Consider the following 16,427-nt stretch of genomic DNA (forward strand, 5'->3'; position numbering starts at 1 on the left):
CCAGATTTCCCTTGTTTGATGATGATGATGGCGATGTTCATCGTCATCATCATCGTCACAATTACTTTAAATAATAATAATAATAATAATAATAATAATAATAATAATAATAACAATAATAATAATAATAATAATAGTGCGATTCGGATTTTTAACGTAGCTTTAGCACATTTTCAGCCATATCGCTACGAGGTATGCAGTGTGGCAGTTTACAGTAATGTCTAGCACTGGGGCATCATGCCGCAGACATGTAGCATCCTCTTAATGCTGAGCGTATCATTATTATTATTATCATTATTATTATTATCATTATTATTATTATTATTATTATTATTATTATTATCATCATCATCATTATATTTATTATTATTATCCTATTTATTATTATTATTATTATTATTATTATTATAATATTTATTATTATTATTATTATTATTATTATTATTTTATTATTTTTATTATTTTTATTATTATTATTATTATTATTATTATTATTATTATTATTATTATTATTATTATTATTATTATTGTAGTAGTAGTAGTAGCATTTGTTTGCAATAAAATCATGAAAATAACATGTGAACTACAACAGCCCACAAAACATTACGATTTTATAGTTCCTGGAGGGTTTCTATTTTTATTTATCATAGTCCCACAATTCTCTACCGTCGTTGTGGCTACAAAAAGTAGTTTATACAAACTGGTATTTGCTAGATACTTATGTAGCAAGCTTTCGTTTAAATCAAACGTTAATTGTCCGGTATAAGAAAACCGTGTCTTATTACTCTTTAATATGTAGCGGACTCGCACTTTTAGCCATATATTTAAAAATTTTATCTGATTTTAGTGACAAATCAGCTTCATAGATCGTTCCTATAGATTTACGTATGTTCTCAGTTGGATAATATTTATGCGTCACGCGAAAAAAAAACAATAAATAAAACTCAATTAAAAGAGAGATCAATGTACTGACCGTTGCCCTAAACAGGATCGAATACTCCTGGTAATAATTACGGGACGTGAAACAAGAAGACTAAGTATTATTTTATGACGTCATAACTGCAGCTATATTGTGTTAGACAGCTGATACACAGTTCTCACGCTTAGACGGGTGAGAAAATTTGCCCAACTCAGTGACATCATTGTAGGATATGGTATGGATTTTGTAAACAAATACAAAATAGACAAACAAAAGATATCGCTGTTAAATCTTGGCAAACAAACAATACTGGTACCGGGTGCGGCTTGTTGACCAGATTTTTTTTAGCGGAAGCAACTATGCAACTTTACATACATACATACATACATACATACATTTCAAGCTGAGATTCGGGGCCCCGAGTGGCCGAATGGTCTAAAGCGCTCTCCGTTACGGATCACTGCCATCTCACCTATGTCTGCGTGGGTTTGAGTCTCGGATTCAGCCAATGTGGGTATGTGAGAAAGCTTGCCAGTAGCTTCTCGTTGGTCGGTGGTTCTTTCCGGGGGTTTTCCCGGGTTCTTCCTCCACCATTAATACTGGCCGCCATGTATAGCCCATCGTGTGCTGAAAACTGGCGTTAAACCCTACAACAACAACAATAACAACAACAAGGTGAGATTCGCCGAGTGGTCTAAAGCGCTCTCCGTTACGGATCACTGCCATCTCACCTCTGTCTGCTTAGGTTCGAGTCTCGGATTCGGCCAATGTGGGTATGTGAGAAAGCTTGCCAGTAGCTTCTCGAGGGTCGGTGGTTCTTTCCGTGATTTTCCCGGGTTCTTCCTCCACCATTAATACTAGTCGCCATGTATCGTGTGCTGAAAACTGGCGTTAAACCCTAAAACAACAACAACAACAACAAGCTGAGATTCAATAAAATATTTTTGACGTAAATTAGATTTCAATACTATGAAAACGTACTTCAATCAAAAGTTAGACGTGTCACATGATAAGTTATAAATCGTTACGCTGAAACAAGTAGATAATTCAACATTTTCTGTTTCCTTCCAAATTCCACAAATGGCTTAATGGTATGTAATAAAAGATAAATGGGTACACATCGTTTTAAAGTTATTTTATTCTGAACACCTTACAGGCTTATCCCAGCAAGAGAGGTAAGCTGGCGTAAGCATTTACGGCATTGCTCGTTTCATCCTTCATTTTAATAAAACGCTGTTTCGTATCGAAGTCTTCCTTAATATTCACGTGAATATTTCGCTTCCAATTTGTTGCACACAAGTTATTATATAAAAACCTTGCAAAGACTATTTCTTTGGACATTTTATAAACGAAAATAATTACAAATGATCCAGGGTCATACATATTGCATTGATATCACGACGAAATGAATTGATATCACGATGGAATGAATTGAAATCACGATGAAATGAATTGATATCACGATGAAATGAATTGAGAAATTATGAATCTTGTATTTTAATAAATTTATTGATCTCAGTGAATGCATGTTCTCCAACATGTTTTAAAACGCGACTAATGGAGACAGGAACTATGCCTAATGAGTGCTTTACGTGCCGTGCTTGTGACCGAAAAGGGACGGGTTCGAATCCTATCATTGCATCACAAAAGGCCGGCTACCACTATTTGTCCGTGTATGTGTTTCTGTACCGTAAAGTACCAAACGAAACCTAACCTATCTATGTAAAAAAAAGTTTCCATAATGTAAACTGTACTTCTTCATCGTTGTTATAAAAAACGACTCTTGTTAAGATATTAATTAGGCCTATTGTAATTAACAAGAAATAAAGGAAAGGATAAAGTCGTTAGTTTAGACAAATATCGCCATCTGAATGTCTTTATTTAATATCTATCATACTATTATGATAATATAATACAAAAGATAAACGAATTGCTTAGAAAATGATTATTTAGAGTTTGTGTACTGATACACACTTCCACTTTCAATCCATCAATCAATCCATCAATCAATCAATCCATTCATCCATCCATCCATCCATCCATCAATCAATCAATCAATCAATCAATCAATCAATCAATCAATCAATCAAACGCATATAATATAATTTTTTATTTCGTCCTCTACTGAGATTCGAACATTTACAATGTGTCTGGTGTATATTTGTAAAAATCTAAATTAACTTCTGTTTTCCTCGATTTCTATCAGAGGATCTGGAGTGACTGTATTTATATAGGCGCAGAGGAGAGGGACGCCATGCTAGTGTGTCGTCTGCTATCTAAGATTATGTCCCATCCTTTCTTGGAGACTGTAAGCGTGGACCCTGGCTCGAATCTCAGATGTTAATTTCTGAAATATTTTATACACTGGTCTTCACTTGTGTTATTTTATTTTATTTTCCTCTTTATTTTTCTTTTTACATTATTTAAACACACCTATCACTTAAACAGAGGTCTGTTGTGTGCTTACCTTCAAAAATTAGCCCTAACATCGACGACTACGTCGTCTATATCTCATCGTTTTCTTTACCCCATTTTGCGTTTCACAGAAGAACACACTATTTTAAATTATTTGTGTTTAACACGCAGTTTTCGTGAGAAAAAACACCCACATAATCTAAATACCGTTAGTCAGAACAAAGAAGTCATCTTTGACAAAGCGACCAGGTAATTGGGTGAGAACTATGTGTGTAAACATTTGAATCATTCTTGTGATCAAGTGGACAGTATTGTCCAGGGTTGGACGACAATGATTGACCTGTGTGCCCCATGATACACTGTAAGTGTCAGACATACTGGTTAAGTGCGGTCATTTCTAATCAATGTTCCGGAGATGACCATGATTTTATCCGTTGTAGTTTCTAAGTGTCTTTAATACTGAGAAAATTGTGACTGGTAAATTTAACAAAGCAATGCTATTGTGAATTTTAAGCATTAAGTCATGCATAAATAGTAATGTTATAGTTAATATAAAAAAATTTAAGAACAATAATGACTATATTGTGATAGTACAGAACGTTTCAGTGTTAAGTTTGAGAGTCACTAATAAAATTAAAACGTAGACTCAGTGAATCGATCACCAGATGATTAATGGAAAAGTAGTCTTGGCCTGCGCAAATTGTATCTGCGTAGAGAATATTTGCAGATATCAGTCGCTGGGTGTGTGTAACAAAATATGCCCTTTTCACTCCATCCCCCAACGTTTTGCTGTTTGTCTGCACCAGGCGGATACAGTTTCATTTTATTCGTTAGGAAACTGTTGCCGCCATTGAGATTGTGGCGTCATAATGTACATGATGTCAGGAAGTCACCATGGCCCCGTTTCACGACGCAATGCAATTTTACGCAAAGAATTTTAGTAAGTTTTAAGCGTAAAACAATCTGATGTTATTTCGTGTGTTTCACAAAGATATTCGTAGGAATATTTGGTACTGCTAAGAAAACCTTCTGGGTTATCTACTCCTTTGCATGGGAGGTAAATATTAAATCGGTAATATATAATAGGGCACATGCAAGATACTTACAAAGGATGTTATACAGAGAAAATATATAAATATGAATTAAAATAGAGAAGGACCCGCTATACGATATATTTTAAGATTGTTAAGGGCGCATCTCAAAATAACCCTTTCACTTCGATTCTCGCTCTCCACGAACATACTCATGAAAAACCTTACCACTTACGGCTGCCAAGTACTTGCCGTAAAGTTATGTAAAATTGTAAGGGAAACTCAGGGGGAAAAAAAACGTACGTAATTCTCGTTAGCGAAACGCCCGTAATCACGTACGAATATCATGCCTAAGAAAATCTTTGGATAAGCTGTTCTTGTGAAATGGACCCTGGCTTATATGTAAGTAAACTGTCTTGCTTACTGATATGTTACTTTTCTTGACCACACAGGTGTGAATTATCATGATTTTATATTTTTTTAAAATGGATTTTACCTTTCATCTTTATCTTGGTTTTGCATGCCTTTTTAGGATATTTAAAAATATTCGGCACTATATAGTCAGGATTGGGGCAATGTGCCTTTCAATCACATACATACATACATACATACATCTCTCTCTCTCTCTCTCTCTCTCTCTCTCTCTCTCTCTCTCTCTCTCTCTCTCTATATATATATATATATATATATATATATATATATATATATATATATATATATATATATATATATATATGGTATGCTATTTCCGTAAATTTCTGTTTCTGGTGTACAGGTTGCAACTGAGGAAGTTTAGTCAACTATTAGCATTTCTTTAAAAAGTTATTGATATGCGGCTTCTGATAAAGCTCACGCCAAAGTATTTTGTATTATCATCTTCTTTTAGCACCGTAAAGTTTCTAATGGAAGATTATCCTTGTTTGCGAGTCATTCTAATTGTTATGCTTTTTTGAGACTGAATTCCATGAACCACTAGATTTCCAAGTTTTAAGGTTTGTGTAATTTATTTTGTAGTGCCTGCTCGACATCTGATGAAACTGTCAGCTAGGAGTCTTTTTGGGTGCTACACACAGTCTAGGGCATGTAAATAATATATAGCACAGAAATAGAAGAGGACATAGGATGGAACCTTGAGGAACACCAGATTACACCTAACATTCGTCTGAGAGGGTTTCATTGAATGCTACACTTTGTGATCTGTTGGAAAGATATGATACAAACCAGTTTACTGTCTGTCTGTTAATTCAAAGCCCGAGAATTTTACCAAAGAGTATGCTGCCATCAACTTGATCAAAACCTTTAGAACAGTATATGACATGTTCATCAACTTGGATTTTATTGTCCATATTTTTAAATAATTATCGTGTAAAAATAATCAATTGACTTTCACAGCTATGTTTAGATTTTAAAACATATCGCAGATTTAAAAAAGTGTCTCTTTCTTGACGAAATATAATGTTTGACACAAGGATACGTTGACGTTTTGTTTTCATGTCAATTAGATCGGTCTATTATGTGATATTTTTTGTTTTTGTTTTTCTCCCTATTTCAACTTTGATTAGTCAGTCAGTCCGTATGTCTATTGTTTTAATTTCGTTCTTTATTTATTTATTTCATCTTTAACATATTATTTGACTACAGTCCTTGAAATCTCTGTTTAAAATGTACCTATAATTTAAATATCAAACCCGTATCTTATAAGTTTCTATTTCAAATTTACCTGTAAAGTAAATGTCGTACCTGTATCATGTAAGTTTCTATTTAAAATTTACCTGTAAATTTATACTTGTATCATGTAAGTTTCCATTTAAAATCTACCTGTAAAGTAAATATCGTACCTGTATCATGTAAGTTTCTATTTAAAATTTACTTGTAAATATATATTTGTATCACGTAAGTTTCTAGTTAAAATTTACCTGTAAAGTAAAATTCGTACCTGCATCTTCTAAGTTTCTTTTTAAAATTTACATGTAAATTTATACTTGTATCTTCCGAATCTCACTCTTAACCCATCATATTCCGAAAAAGGAAAACGCGTATTTAATTTATTTGTATTTAACACGCATATATCGTGAGAAAAAGCAAATAATCCAAATACCGTTAGACAGAACAATGAAGTCATCTTTGACAAGAGCGGTCAATGAGTGGAGCGAGAACTATGTGTACGCACACAGTTGAATTGTTCTTGGGATGAAATAGACAATATATCCGTGGGTGGACGAGAAAGGTCGACCTCTGTGCTCCATGATAAACTGTAAGTGCCACACATTCCCAAAAAGCGCGGCCATTTCTACTCAATGTTCCAGAAACGAGCCAGGAATGTTAATCCTGTGGCATTATTACCACACCGTCCCTGACTGCGGCAGCGGGTAGAGGCAGGTACGGTACAAGACACATTCGCTTTGTTTTTCACCTGATTCACCAATAAATCACCCCGCACGTTTCAGGTGAACTTTAATTAAATGATTGCTTTACAGAAGGTTAATTGACCGTCGAGCTGACAGAAGTTCAGATATGTTACAAGTCAATCAGAAAACAACGCAAGATGCTATCTTCCGAAGTTTCAAACATGCATGAACGTGAGGAATTCTCGAATCAATGTAGGCGAAAGATGCAATCATTAATAACAGCGAATATCTCACCATTTCTTGGATACATTTTTTTTACTGATGTTTTGTCTTGCTATCTGATAGATGTCAGACATGATTTACGACCTAAGACCTTAGCATCAAGTTTTATAAAAGTTTCAAGTCGATTGTTACAACAGCAATGAAAAAGTAACAGTTGCTACATTGAGGTGTCAAAACAATTAATGTGTGTGAACATACAGAATATTACTGTAAATTCTTGATAAATATTTTATTTTACTAATGCGAATATAAAATTAAATGTTTTGATGTTTTGCAGAAATAAATCATATGTAAATAATATGTAGTTGATTACCTCATAGTGTGATATTGTATGCATGACTTTATTAATATGTAAAGACATCACTCTTTGTATGCATGTGTGTACGCGTATATGTATGCATGCATACAAACATACTGCATACACAAGCAAGAAAAACTGATCAATAATCGCGCTTTAGCAGGAGAATATTATGATGAACTGCGTTTGTACGTCCGTGCATCTGTTGTCTCTGCGTCCGTTTATAACTGTACGTCCGTGCATCTGTTGTCTCTGCGTCCGTTTATTACTGCATGTTCTCCTATACCTCCTTGTGAAAATTCACCAAATCTGGTACGTAGATTGGCCTTGTGAAAACTCACCAGATCTGGTACATAGACTGACCTTGTACAAACTCACCAGATATGGTACATAGATTGGCCTTGTGAAAACTCACCAAAAATGGTACATAGATTGACCTTGTGAAAACTCACCAAACCTGGTATATAGATTGACCTTGTGAAAACTCACCAAACCTGGTACATAAATTGACCTTGTGAAAGCTCATCAATTATGGTACATAGATTGACCTTGTGAAAACTCACCAAACTGGTACATATATTGACCTTGTGAAAACTCACCAGATATGGTATATAGATTGGCTTTATTAAAACCCACCATATATGTTACATAGATTGGCCTTGTGGAAACTCACCAAACCTGGTACATAGATTGACTATTTGGTGAAAACTCACCAAACCTGGTACATTGATTGACCTTGTGAAAACTCACCAGATCTGGTACATAGACTGACCTTGTGAAAACTCACCAGATCTGGTACATAGACTGACCTTGTGAAAACTCACCAGATCTGGTACATATATTAACCTTGTGAAAACTCACCAAATATGGTACATAGATTGACTGTTTGGTAAACATCTTGTTTGATGGTCCTTCCCTCGGGGTGCTTTGTGGAGTTCAAAGGTCAAATACATAATTGCAAAAATACCGTCTTGTTTAAATATTTTATTCGTTTACAAAATTGTTTACAGACATGATCTGTGTTCACGATCCTTGGGTCACGGCCAGTAAGAGGAGAAATAATAATAATAATAATAATAATAATAATAATAATAAAACATTTGGGATTTTTGTCCATAATCTGATCCCTAGGTTGCTGTGGTACGTTGGCAGAAATAGGGATGAATACCGGAAGTTGATGGGGAAGGCAAAACGGATAAATATTAAGCTTACGGAGGATGGTACTTAGATAAAATAAATATTTTTGTAATACTCTTCGTCATTCTCTTTCTCAGGTGTTCAACACAAACATTCTAATAAAAATATCTTGCTCTGTTATATATTTTTTAAGTCATGTAAACTATATGACTTAGTAATAAAACCATCTTTGTCAAAGAATAAATTACGTTATGTTCTTTTCTATGCATCACTCTGGTGGCCTAACTGGTTAGATCGTCCGCCTAGGGTGCGAGTGGTGGTGGGTCCGAATCCCGGCTGAGTCGAACCAAAGACTTATAAAAATGGTACTTGCAGCTGTCTCGCTTGGCGCTCAGCATTACGAACTTAGTGTTAGGACTGGTTGGCCTGGTACCAGGATAATGTGACTGGGTGCAACATGATGCCACATGTCTGCGGCATGATGCCTTAGTGCTAGGCATCACTAAAAAAAAACTGCCACACTGCAGACATCGTAGCGAAATGACTAAAATTATTAAATCTACGTTAAAAATATAAATAAAAAACGCGCACTTTTCTATGGTTTCGGACAGGAATTGTATATTTTCGTAATCTTAGACACTCTATCACCCTTCTTTCCCCACTGTTCTTCGGCCATTAATTTATGGCTCCTTCAAGTGTAACCTGCACACGCTGCGCGTTTTCCAGTCTGTTTGACATCTGGTATAAAAGAGTTCAGGTCTCGGTGCCCTATGGATTAGATTAGCATTATTCTCACTTAATTTCTCCAGAAACACATAAAAAAGGTAAAATCGGACGCAAACATCTTCTGGGTAGGCGATTTAAATATGTCAGAGTATTACAACAAATTGGGAGCAAATTAGCACCTGTTAGTGTCATGCGAATTCGATCCTCGTAAACTTCACATACTGATAATGAAACCCAAATTACTGTCTGTATAAGGGAGTCGGATGGGTTAAAGGAGATCATTAACGTTGCTTGCAGCGCAGATTGTACAGTTTGCTTGCAAAAACACGGTCATTTGCCTGTTATTTTCTCTAAACAAGTATGAAACGGATCACATTATTGGCCTTTTGATTGACAGGATTACACCTTGGTGACAGCTAGAGGCGAGTGAAACAGACAACTTATTACTGGTTACACCTCCAACACGCCAATTCACACTGCATGTAAAAGATATTACACAAATCTCAAACCAATTGATGCTGTCATTTTTTTTCTTCAACAGAGGCCTTCGTAGAAATAAAACGATTTGGCTCCACTGTGTTTGTTACTTGCTGATCTGACCTCTTTTTCTTAAATTTATACCACGAAAATCAAGCTCAAATTGAATGACAAAAGCCTGATATTAAACACGACACTACTAGTCCAATATATATATATATATATATATATATATATATATATATATATATATATATATATATATATATATATATATATATATATATATATAGAGAGAGAGAGAGAGAGAGAGAGAGAGAGAGACAGACAGACAGACAGACAGACAGACAGAGACAGAGAGACACAGACAGACAGACAGACAGACGGAGGAGACAATATACATGACAAAGTACAATAAAACAAGTCACAGAAACTGGCCAATCGCCTTCGAGACCTGTGAATCCCTTTTTTTTCAAAGGTCGGCCATTCAAACAAATACAAATTACAAGCACATTAATTGTGAACTAAATAATATTAACTAATAGTTATATGATGATGAAACCGAAATGAACAAATCGATTACTAATATATCCAAGCATAAAGCTGTACGCTTTTTGAACTTTTTTCGAGGTGGCAAATCAAGAATTCCAATTTGGCAAGTAGACTACTTTGTATTAACTTGCCCGCAGATGTCCCATTTAAATTGCGTAAAACAAAGGAAACTTATCAGGTGACGGAAATAATGCCGATGTATCTACCCAAACTTTTGTCCCGGATAACAGCAGTTGTACATTTATAATTCACTGTCCTGTATAACATAAATTGTACAATTCTAATTCATACAAACCCTGATAACATCAATAGTGCAGTTGTATTTCAAACAGTCCCGGATAACATCAACTGTACAGTTATAATTCAAACAGTCCCAGATAACATCAACTGTACAGTTATAGTTCAAACAGTCCCGGATAACATCAACTGTACAGTTATAATTCAAACAGTCCCGGATAACATCAACTGTACAGTTATAATTCAAATACTAAAGATGACGTACTTTACGTATGCGTGTATCAGCACCACAATAATGGCTCAATGGATCCAGTGACAAGTAAAGTTCTAAAATTGTAAAAAAAGAGAATTGTGCGAATATGCTGACTACATGCACCATGCCTTATGGCTTTTCTCTATAATAATGACATGACAAAAACAATCTATTTTGTTATTTGTTCTCTCTCTCTCTCTCTCTCTCTCTCTCTCTCAGACGATCCTGACTGAAGTTACTTAATGTAACTTTATTAATATCCAAATTGTAGCATATCAGCATGTCCATGATTACAATTTTTCTAGACTTGTTTTTGCTGTTGTCCAAAATGTTTTGGAAATGCTCCGCTTGATTGTATATAGTAATCATAACTTCAAATGTCTTGTTTTCTTGTTGTTTTTTTTTTCCTTCTTTCTTCTTCTTCATCTCTTGCGGATGTTGATAACCATGTAAATTAAACTTTAGAAATATATTTTAAAACAAATCCCACTTAATGAAGCATGTTCCATCTTTAACAATTAACTGGATTAATTTAATACGAAGACGAGAAGAAAACTACCGATTTGTATTTTGTTTATCTTCGGGGCCAGGAATGGAAAGAATCATCAGCAATGTGACGAAAATAGACATTCATCAGCTTGCTTTAAAATCATCGTGTAATATTACATATTTAAGTGCTTTTATAAATATAAAGTTTTGCTACTTGTTAGTAGAATACGTTTGAACATTTTGTGCACTTTTCTCAATGTTTTGACGAAAGATACAGATATATTAGATATATAAAGATATATTAGATGTAATTTTTTTGGACAAAGTCTTAGAATTACGGATCAACATAGTATTAACACGAATTTCATGAGTCGGTTTAAGAATTGTCGATTGTTCTTTACTAAATATGTGTTAATGACTTATTTACTAGGCAAACCATGAGACCTTATCCCCGATCCCCCCCCATCTTTTTTTATTTCTTTGCTTGCTCCTTGACCTTGAAGCTGTATGTATGTAAATATCATATGCATTCCGATGTATCAAATGTTGTGTAACCTGGTCTTTTCATTGTATGAGATGTAGTGTTGTGTAACCTGGTCTGTTCGTTGTATGAGATGTAATGATGTGTAACCTGGCCTGTCCGTTTTATGAGATGTCATGTTGTGTAACGTGGTCTGTTTGTTGTATGAAACGTTGTTTTTTGTAACCGGGTCTAATTGTTGTATGAGATGTAGTGTTGTGTAAGCTGGTCTAATTGTTGTATGAGATGTAGTGTTGTGTAACCTGGTCTAATTGTTGTATGAGATGTAGTGTTGTGTAAGCTGGTATGTTCGTTGTATGAGATGTAGTGTTGTGTAACCTGGTCTAATTGTTGTATCAGATGTAGTGTTGTGTAACCTGGTCTAATTGTTGTATGAGATGTAGTGTTGTGTAACCTGGTCTAATTGTTGTATCAGATGTAGTGTTGTGTAAGCTGGTCTGTTTGTTGTATGAGATGTCGTGTTGTGTAACCTGGTCTAATTGTTGTATGAGATGTAGTGTTGTGTAAGCTGGTCTGTTCGTTGTTTGAGATGTAGTGTTGTGTAACCTGGTCTAATTGTTGTATGAGATGTAGTGTTGTGTAACCTGGTCTAATTGTTGTATGAGATGTAGTGTTGTGTAAGCTGGTCTAATTGTTGTATGAGATGTAGTGTTGTGTAACCTGGTCTAATTGTTGTATGAGATGTAGTGTTGTGTAAGCTGGTATGTTCGTTGTATGAGATGTAGTGTTGTGTAACCTGGTCTAATTGTTGTATCAGATGTAGTGTTGTGTAACCTGGTCTAATTGTTGTATGAGATGTAGTGTTGTGTAACCTGGTCTAATTGTTGTATCAGATGTAGTGTTGTGTAAGCTGGTCTGTTTGTTGTATGAGATGTCGTGTTGTGTAACCTGGTCTAATTGTTGTATGAGATGTAGTGTTGTGTAACCTGGTCTAATTGTTGTATGAGATGTAGTGTTGTGTAACCTGGTCTAATTGTTGTATGAGATGTAGTGTTGTGTAAGCTGGTCTGTTTGTTGTATGAGATGTAGTGTTGTGTAACCTGGTCTAATTGTTGTATCAGATGTAATGATGTGTAACCTGGCCTGTCCGTTTTATGAGATGTCATGTTGTGTAACGTGGTCTGTTTGTTGTATGAAATGTTGTTTTTTGTAACCTGGTATGTTTGTTGTATGAGATGTAGTGTTGTGTAAGCTGGTCTGTTTGTTGTATGAGATGTAGTGTTGTGTAACCTGGTCTAATTGTTGTATCAGATGTAGTGTTGTGTAAGCTGGTCTGTTTGTTGTATGAGATGTCGTGTTGTGTAACCTGGTCTAATTGTTGTATGAGATGTAGTGTTGTGTAACCTGGTCTAATTGTTGTATGAGATGTAGTGTTGTGTAACCTGGTCTAATTGTTGTATGAGATGTAGTGTTGTGTAAGCTAGTATGTTTGTTGTATGAGATGTAGTGTTGTGTAAGCTGGTCTGTTTGTTGTATGAGATGCAGTGTTGTGTAACCTGGTCTAATTGTTGTATGAGATGTAGTGTTGTGTAAGCTGGTCTGTTTGTTGTATGAGATGTAGTGTTGTGTAAGCTGGTCTAATTGTTGTATGAGACGTCGTGTTGTGTAACCTGGTCTAATTGTTGTATGAGATGTCGTGTTGTGTAACCTGGTCTAATTGTTGTATGAGATGTAGTGTTGTGTAACCTGGTCTAATTGTTGTATGAGATGTAGTGTTGTGTAACCTGGTCTAATTGTTGTATGAGATGTAGTGTTGTGTAACCTGGTCTAATTGTTGTATCAGATGTAGTGTTGTGTAAGCTAGTATGTTTGTTGTATGAGATGTAGTCTTGTGTAAGCTGGTCTGTTTGTTGTATGAGATGTAGTGTTGTGTAACCTGGTCTAATTGTTGTATGAGATGTAGTGTTGTGTAAGCTGGTCTGTTTGTTGTATGAGATGTAGTGTTGTGTAAGCTAGTATGTTTGTTGTATGAGATGTAGTGTTGTGTAAGCTGGTCTGTTTGTTGTATGAGATGTAGTGTTGTGTAACCTGGTCTAATTGTTGTATCAGATGTCGTGTTGTGTAACCTGGTCTAATTGTTGTATGAGATGTAGTGTTGTGTAAGCTGGTCTAATTGTTGTATGAGACGTCGTGTTGTGTAACCTGGTCTAATTGTTGTATGAGATGTCGTGTTGTGTAACCTGGTCTAATTGTTGTATGAGATGTAGTGTTGTGTAAGCTGGTCTAATTGTTGTATGAGATGTCGTGTTGTGTAAGCTGGTCTAATTGTTGTATGAGATGTCGTGTTGTGTAACCTGGTCTAATTGTTGCATGAGCTTTAGTGTTTTGTAACCTGGTCTAATTGTTGTATGAGATGTAGTGTTGTGTAAGCTGGTCTAATTGTTGTATGAGATGTAGTGTTGTGTAACTTGGTCTAATTGTTGTATGAGATGTAGTGTTGTGTAAGCTGGTATGTTCGTTGTATGAGATGTAGTGTTGTGTAAGCTGGTCTAATTGTTGTATGAGATGTAGTGTTGTGTAACCTGGTCTAATTGTTGTATGAGATGTCGTGTTGTGTAACCTGGTCTAATTGTTGCATGAGATGTCGTGTTGTGTAACCTGGTCTAATTGTTGTATGAGATGTCGTGTTGTGTAAGCTGGTCTAATTGTTGTATGAGATGTCGTGTTGTGTAACCTGGTCTAATTGTTGTATGAGATGTAGTGTTGTATAACTTGGTCTAATTGTTGTATGAGATGTAATGTTGTTTAACCTGGTCTAATTGTTGTATGAGATGTAGCGTTGTGTAACCTGGTCTAATTGTTGTATGAGATGTAGTGTTGTGTAACCTGGTCTAATTGTTGTATGAGATGTAGTGTTGTATAACTTGGTCTAATTGTTGCATGAGATGTAATGTTGTGTAACCTGGTCTAATTGTTGTATGAGATGTAGTGTTGTGTAACCTGGTCTAATTGTTGTATGAGATGTAGTGTTGTGTAACCTGGTCTAATTGTTGTATGAGATGTAGTGTTGTGTAAGCTAGTATGTTTGTTGTATGAGATGTCGTGTTGTGTAACCTGGTCTAATTGTTGTATGAGATGTAGTGTTGTATAACTTGGTCTAATTGTTGTATGAGATGTAATGTTGTGTAACCTGGTCTAATTGTTGTATGAGATGTAGTGTTGTGTAACCTGGTCTAATTGTTGTATGAGATGTAGTGTTGTGTAACCTGGTCTAATTGTTGTATGAGATGTAGTGTTGTGTAACCTGGTCTAATTGTTGTATGAGATGTAGTGTTGTGTAAGCTAGTATGTTTGTTGTATGAGATGTAGTGTTGTGTAACCTGGTCTAATTGTTGTATGAGATGTAGTGCTGTGTAACCTGGTCTAATTGTTGTATGAGATGTAGTGTTGTGCAACCTGGTCTGTTTGTTGTATGACATGTCGTGTTGTGTAACCTGGTCTGTTCGTTGTATGAGATGTAGTGTTGTGTAACCTGTTCTGTTCGTTGTTTAAGATGTAGTGTTGTGTAACCTGGTCTAATTGTTGTATGAGATGTAGTGTTGTGTAACCTGGTCTGTTCGTTGTATGAGATGTAGTGTTGTGTAACCTGGTCTAATTGTTGTATGAGATGTAGTGTTGTGTAACCTGGTCTGTTTGTTGTATGAGATGTAGTGTTGTGTAACCTGGTCTAATTGTTGTATGAGATGTAGTGTTGTGTAAGCTGGTCTAATTGTTGTATGAGATGTAGTGTTGTATAACCTGGTCTAATTGTTGTATGAGATGTAATGTTGTGTAACGTGGTCTAATTGTTGTATGAGATGTAGTGTTGTGTAACCTGGTCTGTTCGTTGTATGAGATGTAGTGTTGTGTAACCTGGTCTAATTGTTGTATGAGATGTAGTGTTGTGTAACCTGGTCTAATTGTTGTATGAGATGTAGTGTTGTGTAACCTGGTCTAATTGTTGTATGAGATGTAGTGTTGTGTAACCTGGTCTAATTGTTGTATGAGATGTCGTGTTGTGTAACCTGGTCTAATTGTTGTGTGAGATGTAGTGTTGTGTGACCTGGTCTAATTGTTGTATGAGATGTAGTGTTGTGTAACCTGGTCTAATTGTTGTATGAGATGTAGTGTTGTGTAACCTGGTCTAATTGTTGTATGAGATGTAATGTTGTGTAACCTGGTCTAATTGTTGTATGAGATGTAGTGTTGTGTAAGCTGGTATGTTCGTTGTATGAGATGTAGTGTTGTGTAACCTGGTCTAATTGTTGTATGAGATGTAGTGTTGTGTAACCTGGTCTAATTGTTGTATGAGATGTCGTGTTGTGTAAGCTGGTCTAATTGTTGTATGAGATGTCGTGTTGTGTAACCTGGTCTAATTGTTGTATGAGCTGTAGTGTTTTGTAACCTGGTCTAATTGTTGCATGAGATGTAGTGTTGTGTAAGCTGGTCTAATTGTTGTATGAGATGTAGTGTTGTGTAACCTGGTCTAATTGTTGTATGAGATGTCGTGTTGTGTAACCTGGTCTAATTGTTGCATGAGATGTCGTGTTGTGTAACCTGGTCTAATTGTTGTATGAGATGTCTTGTTGTGTAACCTGGTCTAATTGTTGTATGAGATGTAGTGTTGTGTAAGCTAGTATGTTTGTTGTATGAGATGTAGTGTTGTGTAACCTGGTCTAATTGTTGTATGAGATGTAGTGTTGTGTAAGCTAGTATGTTTGTTGTATGAGATGTCGTGTTGTG

Source organism: Sinohyriopsis cumingii, chromosome 15 (genome assembly GCF_028554795.1).
Source record: "Sinohyriopsis cumingii isolate HCF-2022 chromosome 15, ASM2855479v2, whole genome shotgun sequence".
NCBI lineage: Eukaryota > Metazoa > Mollusca > Bivalvia > Unionida > Unionidae > Sinohyriopsis > Sinohyriopsis cumingii.